The following is a 20,608-nucleotide window of genomic DNA, read 5'->3' as shown; positions in this document are numbered from 1 at the left end:
ATATATGGTTACCTTATTTTTGATAAAGGAGGCAAGAATATACAATGGAGAAAAGACAGCCTCTTCAGTAAATGGTTCTGGGAAAACTAGACAGCTACATTTAAAAGAATGAAATTAGAACACTCCCTAACACCACACACAAAAATAAATTCAAAGTGCATTAAAGACCTAAATGTAAGGCCAGACACTATCAAACTCTTAGAGGAAACTGAGGCAGAACACTCTATGACATAAATCACAGCAAGATCCTTTGTGACCCACCTCCTAGAGAAATGGAAATAAAAAGAAAAATACACAAATGGGACCTAATGAAACTTAAAAGCTTTTTCACAGCAAAGGAAACCATAAACAAGGTGGAAAGACAACCCTCAGAACGGGAGAAAATATTTGCACATGAAACAACTGACAAAGGATTAATCTCCAAAATTTACAAGCAGGTCATGCAGCTCAATATCCAGAAGACAAACAACCCAAGCCAGAAATGGGCAGAAGACCTAAATAGACATTTCTCCAAAGAAGATCTACAGATAGCCAACAAACACATGAAAGAATGCTCAACATCACTAATCATTAGAGAAATGCAAATCAAAACTCCAATGAGGTATCACCTCTTACCAGTCAGAATGGCCATCATCAAAAATCTACAAACAAGGGCTTCCCTGGTGGCGCAGTGTTGAGAATCTGCCTGCTAATGCAGGGGACACGGGTTCGAGCCCTGGTCTGGGAGGATCCCACATGCCACGGAGCAACTAGGCCCGTGAGCCACAACTACTGAGCCTGCACGTCTGGAACCTGTGCTCTGCAACAAGAGAGGCCGCGATAGTGAGAGGCCCATGCACCGCGATGAAGAGTGGCCCCTGCTTGCCACAACTAGAGAAAGCCCTCACACAGAAACGAAGACCCAACACAGCAAAAATAAATAAATAAGTTAATAAACTCCTAACCCAAACATCTTCTTTAAAAAAAAATATCTACAAACAATAAATGCTGGAGAGAGTGTGGAGGAAAGGGAACCCTCTTGCACTGTTGGTGGAATGTATATTGATACAGCCACTATGGAGAACAGTATGGAGGTTCCTTAAAAAACTAAAAATAGAACTACGATACGACCCAGGAATCTCACTACTGGGCATATACCCTGAGGAAACCATAATTCAAACAACGTCATGTACCACAATGTTCATTGAGGCTCTATTTACAATAGCCAGGAGATGGAAGCAACCATGTGTCCATCGACAGATGAATGGATAAAGAAGATGTGGCACATATATACAATGGAATATTACTCAGCCATAAAAAGAAAGGAAATTGAGTTATTTGTAGTGAGGTGGATAGACCTAGAGTCTGTCATACAGAGTGAAGTAAGTCAGAAAGAGAAAGACAAATACCATATGCTAACACATATATATGGAATTTAAGAAAAAAAATGTCATGGAGAACCTAGGGGTAAGACGGGAATAAAGACACATACCTACTAGAGAATGGAGTTGAGGATATGGGGAGGGGGAAGGGTAAGCTGTGACAAAGTGAGAGAGTGGTATGGACATATATACACTACCAAACGTAAGGTAGATAGCTAGTGGGAAGCAGCCACATAGCACAGGGAGATCAGCTGGACGCTTTGTGACCACCTAGAGGGGTGGGAAAGGGAGGGTGGGAGGGAGTCGCAAGAGGGAGGAGATATGGGGATATATGTATATGTATAGCTGACTCACTTTTTTTTTTTTTTTTTTTTGCGGTAGGCGGGCGTCTCACCGCTGCGGCCTCTCCTGTTGCGGGGCACAGGCTCCGGACGCGTAGGCTCAGTGGCCATGGCTCACGGGACCAGCCGCTCCGCAGCACGTGGGATCCTCCCGGACCGGGGCACGAACCCGCGTCCCCTGCATCCGCAGGCGGACTCCCAACCACTGTGCCACCAGGGAAGCCCTGACTCACTTTTTTATAAAGCAGAAACTCACACACCATTGTAAAGCAATTATACTCCAATGAAGATGTTAAAAAAAAAAAAAAGAAATTTCCTGGTGATTCCTTCCACATATTGCCTGCCGTATACAAGTGTAGCTGTATATTCTTTTTTTTTTCCCTCCCACAAATGGAAGCCATGGTTAAGACCACAGACTGTGGAGTCAGACTGATGGTTTGGATCCCCAACTCTACTAATTACTGGCTGTGTGCTCTTCAGCAAGTCACCTAATCTCTCATACCTCAGTTTCCTAATTTATGAAAGAGGGATAAATAATATTAGTTACTGCGTAGGGCTGTTATGAGAATTAAATGAGTTGCTAGATGCTAAGCACTTAACACAGTGTATGGTACATAGTAAATGCTATATAAATGTTAGTTTCAATTTTTAAAAATTTCATTGAGATATATTTTATGAATCATAAAATTCATCCATTTCAAGTGTATCCAGTGACTTAATCAATCATAGAACATTTTCATCCCCACAATGAGATCCTTCATGTTCATTTATAGTTAATCACTGTTCCCACCCCTAACCCTAGGCAACTGTGAATCTACTTTGTCTCCATAGATTTGCCTTTCCTAGACATTTCATGTAAGTGGAATCATACAATATATGGTCTATTGTTTGACTTGTTTCACTTCACAAAATGTTTTTGAGGTTCACCCATGATTTAACATGGATGTAGTATATTCCTTTTTATGGCTGAATTATATTCCATTGTATGGATATACCATATTTGTCTATCCATTTGCCAGTTGGTGGACATTTAGATTGCTTCCAATTTTTGACTATTATGAAAAATGCTGCAGGAAACATTTCCATACAAGCCTCTGTGTGGACATATGTTTCCATTTCTCTTGAATAGATACCTAGGAGTGGAATTGTGGGGTTGTATGGTTGTTTTATGTCTAACATTTGACAAACTGCCAAACTGTTTCCGAAGTGGCTGTGCCATTTTACACCCCCATCAACATCCAGCGACGGACGGTTCCCACTTCTCCATATTCTCGCCAACATTTGGTATCGTCTGTCTTACAATCATTCTAGTGAGCACAAAATGGCATTTCACTGTGGTTTTAATTTGCATTTTCCTAATGATTGTTGATGTTAAGTATCTTTTCACGTGCTTATTAACCATTCATAAATCTTCTTTGGTGAAAAGTCTGTTCATTTCTTTTGTCCATTTAAAAAACTGGGTTGTCTTCTTGTTAAATTGTAAGAGTTCTTTGTGTATTCTGGATACAAGTCCTTTATCAGATATGTGTTTCATAAATATTTTCTCCTAGATTTGTTTGCTTTTTCATTTTCTTAATGGTGTCTTTTGAAGTACAAAATATTTGAATTTTGATGAGGTCCAATTTATCATATTTTTTTCTTTTATGGACCATAGTTTTGGTGTCACGTCTGAGAAATCTTTGCTTAACCTGAGGTCCCATAGATCCTCTTATATTTTCTTCTAAAACCGTCATATGTTTTTAGCTCTTACATTTAAGTCTGACAAGTTTAGAGTAAATTTTTGTGTATGGCCTGAGATAAGGCACTAAGATAATCTTTTTACGTGTGCATGTCCAGTTATCCCAGAACCATTTGTTGAACATTCTTTCCCCCAGTGAATTGCCTTGATACCTGTGTCAAAAGTCAGTTTACTTTAAGTATTAGGATTTGTTTCTGAACCCTTAATAATATTCCATTGATCATTATGTTTATCCTTATGCCAGTACCACACTATCTTTCTTGATAACTATAGCTTTATGTTAACTTTTGAAAATGGAAAGTGAGGGTCCTCCAACTTTTTTCTTTTTCTCAAGATTATTTTAGATATTCTGGATTCCTTACATTTCCATATGAACTTTGAGCTCTCCTTGTTAATTTCTGCAAAATTCTGCTGTAATTTTGTCAGGGACTATATTGAATATATAAATCAATTTGGGGAGAATTATTGTCTTAACAATACTGAGTCTTCCAATTCAAGAACATGGAATGCCTGTCCATTTATTTAAATCTTCTTTAACTTCCCTCAGTAATGTTTTTTAATTACTAGTATACAAGCCTTGTGCTTTGTTTGGTAAAGGTATTTCTAAGAATTTTATTCATTTGATGCTACTGTAAATAAAATTACATTCTTAATTTGAGTTTTGGATTGTTTGCTGCCTGTGCACAGAAATGCAGTTAATTTTCTTTACTGATCTTGTATTCTGTGGCCTTACTGTACTTCTGCTTTGTTTTGTGTATTCCTTAGGATATTCTATATACAAGATTATGTCATATGAAATAGAGATAGTTGTACTTCTTTCTTGCCTTATTTCCTAGAACATCCAGTACAATGTTGAACAAAAGTGATGAGAACAGGTGTTCTTATCTCTTTCCTAATCTTAGGGAGAACTTTCAGGCTTTTACAGTTAAGTATGATGTAATGCCCTTTATCAGGTTAAGAAAATTCCCGTCTATTCCTAGTTTGTTCAATGTTTTTATCATGAAAGAGTGTTGTATGCTGTCAAATGTCTTTTCTGCATCTACTCAGATGATCATGTGGTTTTTGTCTTTTTTTTCAACTGAGGTGATATCTTACATTGATTGATTTTCATGTGTTGAACCAACATTACATTCCTAGGTTAAATCCCACTTAGTCACGGTGTATAAACCTTTCTATATATTGCTGGATTCAGTTTGCTGGTATTTTGTTGAGGATTTTTGTGCTATATTCATAAGTGATATTGGTCTGTGGTTTTCTTGTGAAGTTTTTGTCTGATTTGGGTAATACTCATCTCAGAATTAGTTTTTAGGTGTTTTCTCCTATAAGTTTGTGAAAGGTTGGTATTAATTCTTCTTCAAACGTTTGATAGAATTAACCAGTGAAGCCATCTGAACCTGGGTTTTTCTTTGTGGAAAGTTTATTGATTACTACTTCAGACTCTACTTTTTATAAATCTCTTTAGATTTTCTATTTCTTTTAAAGTCAGTTTTGGTAGTTTGTGTCTTTCCAGGAATTTGTCTATTTCATGTAGATTATTTAATTTGATGTCATACAATTGTTTATGGTATTCCCTTATGTATCATACTTTTTTTCCTCTAAAGTTGATAGTATGTGTGGTCTTTCATTCCTGATTTTAGTCATTTGAGTCTTCTCTCTTTTTTCCTTGGTCAGTCTAGCTAAATGTTTGTTAATTTGTTGATCTCTCCAAAAACCCAACTTTGGTTTTACTGATTTTCTCTATTGTTTTTCTATTATCTAAGGCAATTAGTTCCACACTAATCTTTTTTTCTTTCAAACAAAATTTTATTGGCATATAATTGTTTACAATGTTGTGTTAGTTTCAGGTGTACAGCAAAGTGAATCAGTTATACATATACATATATCCACTCTTTTTTAGATTCTTTTCCCATATGGGTCATTACAGAGTATTGAGTAGAGTTCCCTGCGCTATACAGTAAGTCCTTATTAGTTATCTATTTTATATATAGTAGCGTGAATATGTCAACCCCAATCTCCTAATTTATCCCTCCCCACTTTTCCCCCCTGGTAACCATAAGATTGTTTTCTACACCCGTAACTCTATTTCTGTTTTGTAAATAAGTTCACTTGTACCATTTTTTAAGATTCCACATATAAGTGATATCATATGATATTTGTCTTTCTCTCTCTGACTTACTTCACTCAGTATGACAATCTCTAGGTCCATCCATGTTGATGCAAATGGCATTATTTCGTTCTTTTTTATGGCTGAGTAATATTCATTGTATATATGTACCACATCTTCTTTATCCATTCCTCTGTCGATGGACATTTAGGTTGCTTCCATGTCCTGGCTATTGTGAGTAGTGCTGCAATGAACACTGGGGTGCATGTATCCTTTTGGATCATGTTTTTCTCCAGATATATGCCCAGGAGCGGGATTGCTGGATCATATGGTAACTCTATTTTTAATTTTCTGAGGAACCTCCATATTGTTTTGCATGGTGGCTGCACCAATTTACATTCCCACCAACAGTGTAGGAAGGTTCTCTTTGATCCACACTGTCTCCAGCATTTATTTGTAGACTTTTTGAGGATGGCCATTCTGACCAGTGTGAGGTGATAACTCATTGTAGTTTTGATTTGCATCTCTCTAATAATTAGTGATAATTGAGCATCTTTTCATGTGCTTTTTGGCTATCTGTATGTCTTCTTTGGAGAAATGTCTATTTCAATCTTCCACCCATTTAAAAATTTTTAAATTTATTTTTGGCTGTGTTGGGTCTTCATTGCTGTGTGCGGGCTTTCTCTAGTTGCGTCGAGCAGGAGCTACTCTTTGTTTGCGTTGCATGGGCTTCTCATTGTGGTGGATTCTCTTTTCGTGTAGCATGGGCTGTAGGCACATGGGCTTCAGTAGTTGTGGCACACGGGCTCAGTAGTTGTAGTTCATGGGCTCTAGAGCTCAGGCTCAGTAGTTGTGGCACACAGGCTTAGTTACTCTGAAGCATGTTGGATCTTCCCAGACTGGGATCAAACCCGTGTCCCCTGCATTGTCAGGAGGATTCTTAACCACTGTGCCGCCAGGGAAGTCCTTCTGCCCATTTTTTGATTTTTTTTAAAATTGAACTGCGTGAGCTGTTTGTATATTTTGGAGATTCATTCCTTGTCGGTCACTTCATTTGCAAATATTTTCTCCCATTCTGTGGGTTGTCTTTTCATTTTGTCTATGGTTTCCTTTGCTGCACAAAAGCTTTTAAGTTTAATTCAGTCCCATTTGTTTATCATTTTCATTACTCTAGGAGGTGGGTCTAAAAAGATCTTGCTGTGATTTATGTCATAGTGTTCTGCCTATGTTTTCCTCTAAGAGTTTGATGGTGTCTGGCCATACATTTAGGTTTTTAATCCATTTTGAGCTTATTTTTGTGTATGGTGCTAGGGAGTGTTCTAATTTCATTCTTTTACATGTAGCTGTCCAGTTTTCCCAGCACCACTTATTGAACAAGCTGTCTTTTCTCCATTGTATATTCCTCCCTCCTTTATCATATATTAGTTGACTATAGGTGCATGGGTTTATCTCTGGACTTTCTATCTTGTTTCATTGATCTATGTGTCTCTTTTTGTGTCAGTACCATACTGTTTTGATGATTGTAGCTTTGTAGTATAGTCTGAAGTCAGGGAACCTGATGCCTCCAGCTCCATTTTTCTTTCTCAAGATTGCTTTGGCTATTCGGGGTCTTTTGTGTTTCCATACAAATTGTAAAATTTTTTGTTCTAATTCTGTGAAAAATGCCATTAGTAATTTGATAGGGATTGCATTGAGTCTGTAGATTGCTTTGGGTACTATAGTCATTTTAATCTTTGCAGTGTTATATCATTCCTTGGCTTGCTTTAGGTTTAGTTTGCTCTTCATTTTCTAGCTTGTTAAGGTGAAAGTTTAGGTTATTGATATGAGATCTTTCTTCTTTTTATATTATAGGCATTTAAAGGTATAAATTTCCCTGTAAGCACTACTTTAGCTGCATCCCCTAAATTTTGATACTTGTGTTTTTATTTTAACTTAGATCAAAGTACTTTCTAGTTCCCTTGGAATTTCTTCTTTGACCCATGAGGTTTTTAGAAATGTGTTGTTTAATTACCAAATAGTGTTGATTTCCCTAATTTCCTTCTTTTGTCGATTTCTAATTTAACTCCATTTTGGTCACAGAACAGCCTTTGTATGATTTAACTCTTTTTAAGTTTGTTAATACTTGTTTTGTGGCCTAGCATAAGTCTATCCTGAACAATGTTCCATGTGCACTTGAAAAAATATGTATTCCACTGCTGTTAAGTACAGCGTTCTCTAGATTTCTGTTAGGCTGATTTGGTTGATAGTGTTGTTAATGTCTTCTATATCCTTGTTGATCTTCTGACTAGTTTTTCTACCCATTATCAAATGTGGAATATTAAAATATACAACTATTATTGTTGCATTATCTACTTCTCCCTTCAGTTATATCAGTTTTAGTGTCATGTATTTTGAGGCTCTTTTGTTAAGTGCATGTTATCTCTTCCTGATGAATAGACCCTTTTATCATTATAAAATGTTTCTCTTTGATGCTAATTACAATTTTTGTCTTAAAAGCTCTTTTTTCTGCTATTAATATAGCTATTCCAGTCTTCTTTTGTTTACTGTTTGCATATCTTTTTGCATTACTATTTGTATATATTTTTTCCATCCTTTTACATTTAAACTATTTGGGTCTTTAAATATACTTGTAGACAGTATATAGTTGAATTATGTTTGTTTTTATCCATCCTGTCAACCTCTGTCTTTTAACTGGAAAGTTTACTTCATTTATGTTTAATTTAATTGCTGATAAGGAGGGGCTAACTTCTGCCATTTTGCTATTTCTTTGCTATTTGTTTTCTATTTGTTTTTTCATATCTTTTTGTACCTCTGCTCTTCTGTTACTTCCTTCTTTTGTAATAAAAGGATATTTTCTAGTGTACCATTTAAATTACTTTGTTGTTTCTTTTACTATATGTCTTTCAAGTTATTTTCTTAGTGGTAGCTCTAAGGATTACAATTAATATCTTAAAACAATGTAGTTTAGATTAATACTAACCTAATTTCAAAACTATTCAGGAACTTTGTCCAATATAGTTCCTTTCCTTTTGAGCTATTATTGTCATAGAAATTACCTCTTTACACATTTTTAGTCTACCAACACAGTTTTATAATTACTTCTTTATGCAATTGTACTTTAAATAGGGTAGGAGAGGACAAAATTTACCAAAAAGTACATTTATATTATCTTTTATATTTACCTATATAGTTACCTTTTTTTGTGGTCTTTATTTATTTGTGTGGATTTGAGTCACTGCCTAGTCCTTTCATTTCAGACTGAAGGATTCCCTTTATTATTTACTGCATGTCATGTCTGCTGGTAAAAATTCTTTCAGTTTTTGTTCATCTGGAAATGTCTTAATTTTTCCTTCATTTTTGAAGAATAGCTTTGTCAAATATAGAGTTTTTGGTTGACAGTATTTTCCTTTCAGTTCTTTGGCTATGTCATCTCTCTGCATTCTGGCTTCCATGGTTTCTGATAAGAAGTCCATTGTTAATCTTACTGAGGATGCCTTGTACATGACGAGTCACTTCCCTCTTGCTGCTTTCAAAAATCTTTCTCTTTGTCTTTCAACAGTTTGACTATGATGTATCTGGGTGTATATCTTCTTGGGTTTATCTTACTTAGAGTTTGTTGAGATTACTGGATGTGTAGATTAAAGATTTTCATGAAATTTGGGGAGTTTGTGACCATTATTTCTTTAAATATTCTTTCTACCTCCTTCTCTGACCCCTCTTCTCCTGGAACTCCCATTATGTGTATGTTGGTGTGCTTGATAGTGTCTCACAGGTCGGTGAGGCTCTGTTCATTTTTCTTCATTCCTTTTATTTTCTCTTACTCAGACTGGATAATCTTAATTGACCTATCTTGGGTTCTCTGATTCTTTCTCCTGTCAGCTCAAATCTGCTGATGAACACTTCTAGTGAATTTTTCATTCAGTTATTGTACTTTTCAACTCCAGAATTTCTATTTGGGCTTAAAAAAAGTCTCTCTTTTCATTGATATTCTATATTTGATGAGGCATCACTGTCTTACTTGTCTTTAATTCTTTAGACATGGTTTCCCTTAGTTCTTTGAACATATTTATAACAGCTTATTTGAAGACTTTGTCTAGTAAGTCCAATGTCTGAGATTCCTTAGGGAGAGTTTCTATTGACTGCTTCCCCCCCCGTATATGGGCCATATTTTCCTGTTTCTTTGTGAGTCATAATTTTTGTTAAAACCTGGACATTTTAGATAATATAATTTGGCAACTCTAGATCACATTCTCTCCCACCCCAGGATTTTTTTGGTTGTCGCTGTTTCGTTAGTCAGTTTGTTTTTGCTGTTCTTTTGTTTAGTGACTTTTCTTGACTACTTCTATTGTATTGCCTCTAGTGTGTGGCCATGCAATTCTCTACTCAGTTTAGTGATTAGATGATGATTCATCAAATATTTCCTTAAGTGTCTTGAATCAATAATTCGTCCATCCTTTTCCTAGCAGGGCATGTTGGGGGTGGGGATCTGTACTGGCTGGGGCATGCCTTCAACACTCAGGCAGGCAGTTTACAACTCTGCCTTAGTCTGTACTTCTGGCTTGCATAGAGCCTTAAGGTCAACGAGAGATGGGAGTTTGGTGTCCTTTCAGGTCTTTCCTAGGCATATACACTGTGCTGTACATACACACAGACTTCTAGATCCCCAGGATTATGTCAGAGCTCTTTAAAGGTCACTATTGGTCATATCCTTCTCTAGATCTTTTTTTTTTAATTAAAAAAATATTTTTTTTTTACAAACTCTTGTGTCGAGGACTGACTTTTACCTAGATCATTTTTATTTTTATTTTTATGTTTCTGGCTAGGCTCTTGGTTGCCCAAACTCTTATAGTTATCTCAGGCAGCTGTGATTAACCAATTGCTGCTGACTGCACTCAACAAATACTCTGCAGATAGGGCTTGTCCTGTGGAGCAAGCTCTGAGTCAGGTCAAATAATGAAAACACTCTATGAATGGGACTTTCCAGGGAGCTGTGAGACAGGTTAAATAATGACAATATTCCGGGGATGGGAACTTCTGAAGAACATCAAACCCAGTTTGCTCTCTCTGGTGGCTGTAATGCTGTTGTTGTTTTCTTTACAGCTACTATGCTTGTGAGTTTGCTGTTTTTCAAGGCTACTGTGGAACTGGGAAGAGGGAAATGGGAGTAGGTCAAGTTAGAAATGCCATAAAGTGTTCTTATAGAGGTTAAACAGTTTTTCTTGATTAAATGCCCCTCAGATTGCTTCAGGCCTTTGGGTAATTTCCAGATTTCTGAAAAAGTTGATTTTATAATTTTGCCAGTATTTTTGTTGCTTTTATGCTAGAGTGGATTTATAGAAGCCCTCACTTGGACATTCTAGAAGTCCTCACTTGGACGTTCTAGAAGTCCCACATGGTTAGCTATTACTTTATTATTCAAGCTTCTCCTGAGCTTTTTTCCCATTTAATGATGCCTCTTGATTTTTCTATATCAGGTCATACAGACCTTCTGTATTGTTCAAGAGTAGGGATGAGACATATTTATTTAACGAGGCCCTATCACTGGACCATTTACTTTTTTTCCCCAGTACAATCAATGCCACAAATACTCTTTTGAATTATCTTTTATATATATTGCAAGTATATGTCTTTAGGTTAAATTCCCAACTGATATTGCCAAATTGCCCTCAAAATAGCTACACTAATTACACTATCTCTACTACTATATCAAAGTGCCTTTTTCACATATATGTGCCAACACTGAGATTCCTAATTTTTGCTAATTCAATAGTTCAGAAAATGGTGCCTCATTTCATTAATTCACTTATTTATTTTTAAATTGGTTTTAATGCTATATATATGATTAAGCAGCTTAGTATAAGGCCGACTCTCTGCTTACCTCATACACATGGTTTGAAAGGTCCTTTGGATTGAAGCTTTGTTATAATGAGCAAGAGGAGAGGAAAAAAATGTTGTAGATGTGGGAGCATCACAGAATATGCCTTATTACCAAGGTGGCTTTTCCAGTGGTTTTCAGAAGCTGTCTGGGGATAAAGCCATGAATCAAAACCTGCTTTTGCCATTGTTTCATGGATTTGGATAACTTTACACCATTAAAACGCATTGTGATTGTTGGAAAAACTGAAGTTCTACACCCTGGAATTTGGCAGAATGACGCAGGATGGTGAACGCAGCTCCCTCTTGTAAATTGCTATGAGGCACTGGTAAGCTCTGACTAGAACTTATAGCTGCTTGTGTACATTTAAGCTAGCTACTGGTGACCTTTTTCTTCCACAGCTGCAACTAGAAAGAATTGCACGTGCTTTGGGCTCACAAATGTTTTGTAGAGGATATGAAAATAATATTATTATGTCCTGATTGCTTTAAAAGTATTGTATGAGAAAAGTGTAGAGAAGGAAAGAGTGATGTTTAAAGTGAGGTTACAAAGACAGGGGAAAAAAATGAAAGGTCTACAATGGAGGGCCTGATATACCTAAATGCCAGGTAAAGTTCAGAGAGATTTATTATGACAACTGTAAAGAAAACATCTCCCTTGTCTAGGCTGATGTCTTCAATTACATTTATTGTCTTTTGGGCATTAGCATGGTTTCCAAAAGCCATGCCAAGTTTGGTTAATACATAGCTTATTCTTTTACATTTTCCATATATGGCCATTCCCAGACTATGGATATTGTGCTACGAAATCAGGCCAGAATGTAGAGGAACTGAGTTGGGAGCAGGCAGGAATTAGGGGTGGAGGGGAAGATGAGCAGCCCTCATTATGCTACCACCATTAACTCTGTGGTGACCTTGGAAAATTTGCTTAATGTCTCAGTTTTCAAATCTCTTGAGTGAGGCAAGGAATTAGCAGGGAATATGGAAGCATTATAAAAGCATTATGGTGGGTTTTACTATGATCACATACTCTTCAGGGAAATTGAACTTGATCAATTAAGCCTCTGATAAAGGGCTATACTTTAAATCTTTTTTTCTGCTCACAATAATTCTGTAATTTTGTGCCTTAGTGAGTAAAATAAAAATCATATAATCACAAAGAAAAAAAAAAAGCTAGTACTTTCCCTTTTAAATGTAGATAGTTAATATAACATAGTGGTTTGGTACATGGGCTTTGGAGCCAGACTGCCTGCCTTCATATCCTGGCTCTGTCACTTACAGAGTCTGTGACCTTGGGCAGTGTCTCAGTTTCTTCATTTGTAAAAGAAAAATAATAATAGTTCCTACTTCATACACAGGCTTAATGTGAGGATTAAATTACTTAATATAAGAAAAGCACTTAGTAATGGGCAGATAGAAAACACTCAGTAAATATTAGCTATTATTGTTATTATAACAATAAAATTCTCTCATTTGCCCAGGCATCTAACAAGAGCCAGGAAGGCAAGTAGAGGCAGAGAGCTGGTATGTATGGGAGCAACGAAATCAGAGGCATTCCTACAATCACACTAGGGAGGTCACGGTTCTGATGATGGTGTTGCTGACATACAAGTCAGGAATTATTCATACTATCAGGGATATGTCAATGTTATTCAAAATGTGTTCCTTGAACCACTTGCATCAGAATCACTAAGGGAGGGAAGAATTGATAAAATGCAGATTCCAGAGCTTCATCCCAAGCTTACCGAATCAGAATTTCTTGTCCTTAGAACCAAGACTACACATTTTAAACAGGTACCCCAGAAACTTCTGATGCAGGCTAAAGTTTGAGAACCACTGGATCAGGCTATATTTAGATATGGTTTGGTCAGAACACAGTAAGCAGCTAGTAACACTGACAATAATGTCAAATGGTAGTAATATTTGAATTCATATTGAGCTTGACCCAGGAGCTGCTCTGACTTCATTTGCTTCTGCTCTCAGCCTAATCTTTTATGTAGTTTTGGAACTCAGGTGGCAAGATATCCTGTTTCTGGGCATGATAAACAAATTTTTAATTCCTAGTTCTATAAGGCTTTTGTCAAATAAAAGTTTGGCTGCTGGCTGTAGCTCTCCATTTTACCAGTAGGGAGCACAGTCAGTCTATTGATTTTAGGCTTGGTATAAAAAAGAAGTCTGAGATGGCCTCTTCTCTATTTTAGTATGGAAATCTTTTCCTGGGGGTTGGATAATAAGAGAAAAGGGCCATTTCTGTGTGGGGTAGGAATGTGACCCTCTGGGTGCAATTGTTCATTTTTCAAAGGTGACACAGAATGAAACTTTTAAAATGAAAAGTTTTATATCTGAAAAATGTGGTCTCCTAGACATGCCACTCTATAAAATGAAATAGAGCCCTTCTTTCATGAGAAACATGCCTTCCAATTGAGCACTTTGGAATAGGTGTGAAACGTAGAGAAATGTGTAAGAAAAATTATGAGATGTTGAATTCTTCTATTTTTGAAAACACCGTGCTTTGGCATGTAGAATTAGACACCTGGAGGGAAATACTTGAAAGCTTGATGAAAGATAAATTTCAATTTTCTGTGGTTCGAGGTGTTTTTTCTCAGCTCCTACAGACCATTTAATTATCACCTAAAAAGAAACTGTAATGACAAGGGTTTGGGGGCTTTGGGAAAAAGCTAAAACACAGATCAGCTTTCCCTCCCCTCCTCCCAATCCCCCAAAGTCAAAATATCTGAGACCATGATAGCAAAACCCTCAAATGAAAACCTTTCTCACTGTTTTCTGTACAACTTCTCATAAACTCAAAGGGAAGGATTTATTCATTAATAAAACGTAGACACTAGGAAAACAAGTTTTAGGAAAAAATTGGACTGAAAATTAAGACAAGTAGAATTTCTGTGAAAAAAAATCTCTCAAGACTTGAAGTGGGCTTCATTCTTGAGGTAGCTAAACATAACAGTGCGTCAAAACACTGGGGAATGTTGGTTAATATTTATTGAATGCCCACAATGAATGTGCTGTAGGGAATCAGTTTGTGTTGGTTGGCCTGAAGACTGTGAATAAGTTTCAAACTAATAAATTTTTTTCTTTATTTTTTCTCTGGTGGCCTAAATAGTCATCGTAGTTTCTCTGAATATAAAGGCTTATGCTCCTGAGATTGGTCTATAAATTGGTTACAGCCTTTTATATCTCCAAAGCCATATTCATTGGGATGATGGATGGGATCCACTGATGGGGTAAAAAATGAAGATTCAGAAAAATAAGTGTGGATTATCGGCTACTTGAAAGCAAAGGGAAATTTCCCTGGGTGACAGTAAAATAGAACTTGTTTTTTCTGGCTTTAGACTCTCACATCTGCTCTGTATATGATGTGGCATGAAATTTACTCTGCTCTACTAGATACATTTTAATTCCCCAGAATGTAGAAGATGAACTTTCTCTAGTCAGTTTATCTGTCAAAACAAAACTTCTTTGATGAAAAATATTCTTTATATAAAGTCCTTCCTCCAAAAACTGATGAGGAGTTTTGAAAAGAAAAACCTGTCCCCATGCTTTTCTTCAAAACAGTGCTCTATTTTGATTCCAAAATAAGAGCTATAGTGGTTTGAAAGTATTTTTCTTCTTTCCTCTTTCCAACCAGTTCTAAATCTCCTTGTACATCTCCTCCACCCTTTTTCTGGTAAAAATGAAAAACAAATAAAAATCTTGCAAGAGATAATGGTAAATAGAATTATTGGCTTTGTGAAATACTATCTTTGTTTATAATCTACAGGCTACAGCAAGTGCATTCCATTGTATCAACTTAGATATGTGGGGTTAGTCCTCAGCAAAATTGTGAAGTAAGCAAAACTGGTTTTGGCTCTCTCCCTACCCTCAGCCTTTTGACCTGTGGTGTCCTGTGGATGCTTTTTCTTAACATGTTCTTTTGTTTCCCCATTAATATTTTTGGTTCCCTTTACGTATGACCACATTCTTCAGAGAAACAAGTCTCATAGACTTGTTTGTGATCATATGGGAATGGGTCTTCATTTGTTAATGTTTTACCACTTTCTAAGTAATATTTTCATTTAACAGAGATGTCGAGAGACAGCAACTTAATGCAAAAAGGATGACTTTAATAATAGGGATTCTAGATCCTGTAACAAATTACTTTGTGTGGCCAATATTGGCAGCTGCCTCCCCCAGCATGACTTCTCACTTCTTTCTCAGTAACAGAATCATGATTTCATTTGGTGTGATAATGCGCCCAGAACAAAGACTATTACGTCTCCTTTGAAGCTACATTTGGCCGTGTGGCTAAGTTCAGCCTGACAACATGTAAGCTGAAATCTCCTTAAAAAGATAGAGGGTGGTTTTTTGTCCTGACCAGCTTCTTTGTGATGACAATCTGGAATGTAAACATGATGACTAGAACTGGAGTTAGCTCAGATCATGAGTTGTCCTTGAGGATGGAAACCATAAACTGAGGATAGTACGTGGACTACCTACTTCTACCTTGTTTCAGTTATGTCATTTGGGGATTTTCTGTTATATGCAGCTGAACTTGATTTTAAGGGACAAACATCTTTTGGAAATCAGGGCTTTGTGGTATCTCTTAACAAAATCGGTAGGTTAATTCTGAGAAAAACCTCACTGTTGGCTTTTGAAAGAGATAAGTTCTTGCTCTCTGAGAGAATATGGAGAATTCTTGCTCTCCTGAATCCTTCCGAAAAAAAAATCTGTCTTATACTTTCTTAATTGTTTAGAGGGCACAGATTTTTTTCATTCCAAATATATTGTGAATGAATAGACAAGAAAGAGGATAACCTATCTGCCATGGCACAGTATCTAGCAGAGTGAAATGTTGGGTTCTTCTTATCTTGTTGATCATATTAGTGTAACAGTTACCCTAGATTGACATGGCCCTGATAGAAAGACACTCTCACACAGGGAAGTAGTCTGGAGGAACAGAAAATGTGAAAGGTCAACCACAAACCATTCTGATTTGAACAGGATATGATTTAGTATAACCCAAACATCAAAAGCTATTATTGGGAACATGGGGGATTTACATCACGGTGGTACACCAGACAGATACACAGGGCTAGAGCAACATTGCTGTGAAGAGGCAACCCCTACCCCAAGGGATGGATTTCAGTGGACACAGTGAATTTGTGGGTCAACATGCCACTTGGGCCCCTTTGCAAAATAAACAAGCTCAAGTTCCTGTGTTCTATTTATAGCTAGTCACATTGCTGCTTTTTACTCTCTGCTTCAGCAACTCAACCATAACTAGGGCCTGGACTCTAAATCCCCTACCTTTGGCAAATGTCTTGTTCTTGGCTCACTGATGATTGATATGGGTATGAGCTTGAATTGTGTTTTAGTAGCCAACATCTCTGTAACACCAGCAGAAACACTGCTGTCAGTGGAAAGTTCAGAATGGCAAATGATAGCACCAGCAGGGAAGGATAAATATAAACAATATATTCATATAACTGTTAGAGTTCATCTCAGCACTATGGACTCACTGGTGTTTATTTGTTTGTTTTTGTTGAGGGATTTATTGTGGCTTGGTTGGTTTCCCGTGGTTCAATGAGCCTCTATCTTTCTGAACCTCTTTAGCAAGGACAATAGGTTCAAGTGTCAAATAAGTGCATGGAAGAAAAAATAGGCAAATGGGACCCAAATATCAAAGCAGTAAGTATTCAAATGACTATTCACTCATTAGGCTACAAATGCCAGAGTTGATTATTGATCTGAATTGCAGTACTTGGGTAAGTAGCTTTCAGGCAAATTAATTAAAGATACCAGAAGAGACTTAGAAGCAGGATTTTTGAATGAGCCACGGACAATAATTTTTGTGTGTACATTCATACCTGGTTTTTAATATGGAACCACTTTTCTTTCTTGTTAGGGAACAGCATGTTTTCAGCAAAATTAAGCCATGGAATGAAACTTCTTCAAAAAAGGAAAGCCAAAATGAAATCGTTTTTTAAGGGTATAAATAAAATAGATCCACGCATTTCCTGACAGCCTGGATGAGAAGGTCCATATTTATCTCAGTAAGCTTTCAGCGTTAGACTTTAGGAGCCAAAGTGACAGTTTTGGGCTCAGCCAGACAGTGAGCCTTATATATAAAGACTCAAAATAGATTTTCTTTGCCCCTCATCCTGCCAAAGAGCCATTTTAGGTGTGCAGGAAGGCACTGAGCACACTAATGCATAGTGCCCTTCTGCTGAGTGGGAGCAATGGATAACTTCACCTCACCTGACTCATCTTGATTGGAATTTAGATTCCCAAAGAATCTAAAAGGTGATGTGATAGTTCCTGTTTCACAGCAGATGTGTTTTTTGCCTTTTTTTCTTTTTTATACATGGAGTCATTGAAAATTGAGAAGAAAATGCAAAAAGCCTGCATTTGTATAAAGGAAATAGATAATTGAGCTGTGGGCCATCGTCGATGCTTTTGATCATTCTGGGATTAGAGGAATTCTTCATACTTGTAGAAACAGACTGTGTCAAAAGATAAGAAGTACAAAAATGGATTTAAGTAAGATAAGAACTTTCATCCTAAATTTCAACAGAACTCAAGGCCAAGTTTTTGTAATGACATTCTGAAGAGTCTTATAGCTGTGCTCTCTTTTTCTTCTACCTTCTTCCCTCTCTTCTTTATCATTTCTTGCTTTCAACTAAAAAATTAAAGACCACTTACATGCTTTTGATACTGTGCTGGGTTCTGGACAGAGCAAAATGGGAGAGAGTATGGGCCCTTTTTAGAAAAGAACTTGCAGGTTAAACTCATATGTAAATGGTATGTGCATTGTGATATATTAACTTATATAGGCATAGAATAAAGTAGAGAAGACTGAGGTTTCATGTTTAGGTAAAAGGAAAATGGGATTTTTAAATCTCTTCCAATTAGTGAGAGAAAACTCTGTAAAGGTGGGATGACTGCACAAATAGAGCATGAAGCTAATGTACCTGAGATAACAAAGGGGGAGGGGAGGGTAGTAGGAAGTTAAAAGGGATGTGGGCTGGTGGTTAAGGGTGGTTTGAGGAAGGACTATTTGATTGCAGGTGAGGCCCGATCTTTAATGTAGTAAGTACCTATTATGGACTTTCAGAGAAGGAAATGGCATTCATAAAATCTATAAGTGAAAAATCAACTTTGTGTAAAAGCATTTATTCTCATTTCAGTCTGTAGCCTGGGAACTTCAGCAGGGAGGAGGTTGTAACAGCTGTGCAAAGAAATAACCTGTGGGCTGGACCAGAGCATAAATTGAAGGGTGGTTTAAGAGGACAAGCTGGCAGTATTTGGTGAGCGACTGGAGTGGAAGACAGGGATACATTAAAACTGGGAGGGAGGGAGATGCAAGAGGGAAGAGATATGGGAACATATGTATATGTATAACTGATTCACTTTGTTGTAAAGCAGAAACTAACACACCATTGTAAAGCAAATATACTCCAATAAAGATGTTAAAAAAAAAAGATCAGAGGAAAAAAAAAAATAAACTACTGCAAGGTCTCTGGCCTGGGAAGTTGGAGCTCCTTTGGCATCATTCCTTGTGATGAGAGGCTGGCCTTAGGGAAGGGTGGTGGAAGGAACAGAGGAAACTCTAGCTTCAGTGGGGTTGGTCTGAGGGAAGTATAAGGCATGATATAAGGAGTCTATCTGTGCATGCCTTGAATAAGGGGCAAAAGTCTATGATGGGAGAGCGATACCATACTTTCTTCTTGTCCAACCTGGCCTAGGCCTATATGAAGTGACAGACTCATGTGTTTGGGTTTGCTTGTTTGCTGTTTTGTTTTCTTTTTCCCTAAGTGTGAGATGATGTGATTTTTTTTTTTAGCATGTCCTTGTATTTTCTTTTGAAATTCATGGTCTGCTTCATTAAGGGGATCCACATTTTCCCAGTGTGAGATTATGTGGAGGTCAAGGTATCGCATTTGAACAAGAAATGCTTCCTCAATTATTGTGAGTAGGAACCTTTAGCCCTCACATGTGATATGAAAACTTCTATAATTCTTGTGTGTGTTTGTGCACACACACATGTATATAGCATGCCATATACAACTGCAGTTAGTTGTGTATAAGTTTCTGTATATGGGCTTGTATACTTGGGCATCTTATTTTTCTTGGGCAATAAGGAGTATGCCTTCTACTTCATTTGTATCCCCTACAGAGCGTAGTATATATAGTACAATGTAGACTGCATCAAAGTGAGTGTCTCAGGAACTTAAAATTATTGGTCAATCTTAAAAACCAATGTTAAAAATGAAAAATTTATTTAAAAATGATAGAGAACACTGTAAAGTCATACAACGTCAAATTAATCTCCTATCTTTTACATTTTTCTATCTCAACTACAAATTGATGCCCATTATGATAAATGAAGTATTCCAAAATTTTCATGTCTTCTAAATCATGAATAAAGAAAGAAAATATTTTCAGTGACGTTGCATTGTTAGATATATTTTATTGTGCTCTCATCCTGTGAAAATTGGTAATCTAACTATGGCATGTATGTTAATTATGAGTTAATGACTGGCTAATCTTAACTCAGCCTTGGACAAATCTGCTTCTATTTGCTTCCTCAACTGTTCAGTGGGGGAAAATGACTCCTGCACCACAGGCATCTTGAAGATTTTACTCTTTGAAAATGGAAAGTGCCAGACAGATATTTTCATGACACAATGACTTTGAAGTTGAGCAATGAAGGGGCTACCTTCCAATGAAACTAGAAGGGGTGACAGATGGGTATAACAAGAATTTTGAAACTAAAACTGGCTGGGACTCCAAGTTTAACATTACCCTCTAACCACTTCTTCTCCTCTCTGCTTTGCCCCTTTTCCTATTCCCAAGCAAAGTATCAGGTGATCAAAAACTAGGCCTTACCCTTCTTTTAAGAAAGTGCCATACTGCTAGTTTCTTGTGGTTTTGGAGGAAAAACAAAATCCCGTTTGACTCCTCACTTCAGTAATGTCCTATAATGCCTGTTTCTGTGAATGATATTTATGTGTCCCCATTTTCCAGGTTATTGCCTTGGAAAGTTATGTAACCAGACACTGATCTAAAAGAGAAGTCATACCTGAAGTTTATAAAGTATTGAATTTGTCCAAAGTTGAGTTCTTGTTCACAGGAGGAGAGCCTGGGACACTTTTTGTTAGGTTAGCTTTCTCCTTTGCTGAGTCTGAGCACTTGG

This window comes from Stenella coeruleoalba (genome assembly GCF_951394435.1).
Source record: "Stenella coeruleoalba genome assembly, chromosome: X".
NCBI lineage: Eukaryota > Metazoa > Chordata > Mammalia > Artiodactyla > Delphinidae > Stenella > Stenella coeruleoalba.
This window is presented reverse-complemented; position numbering follows the sequence as displayed.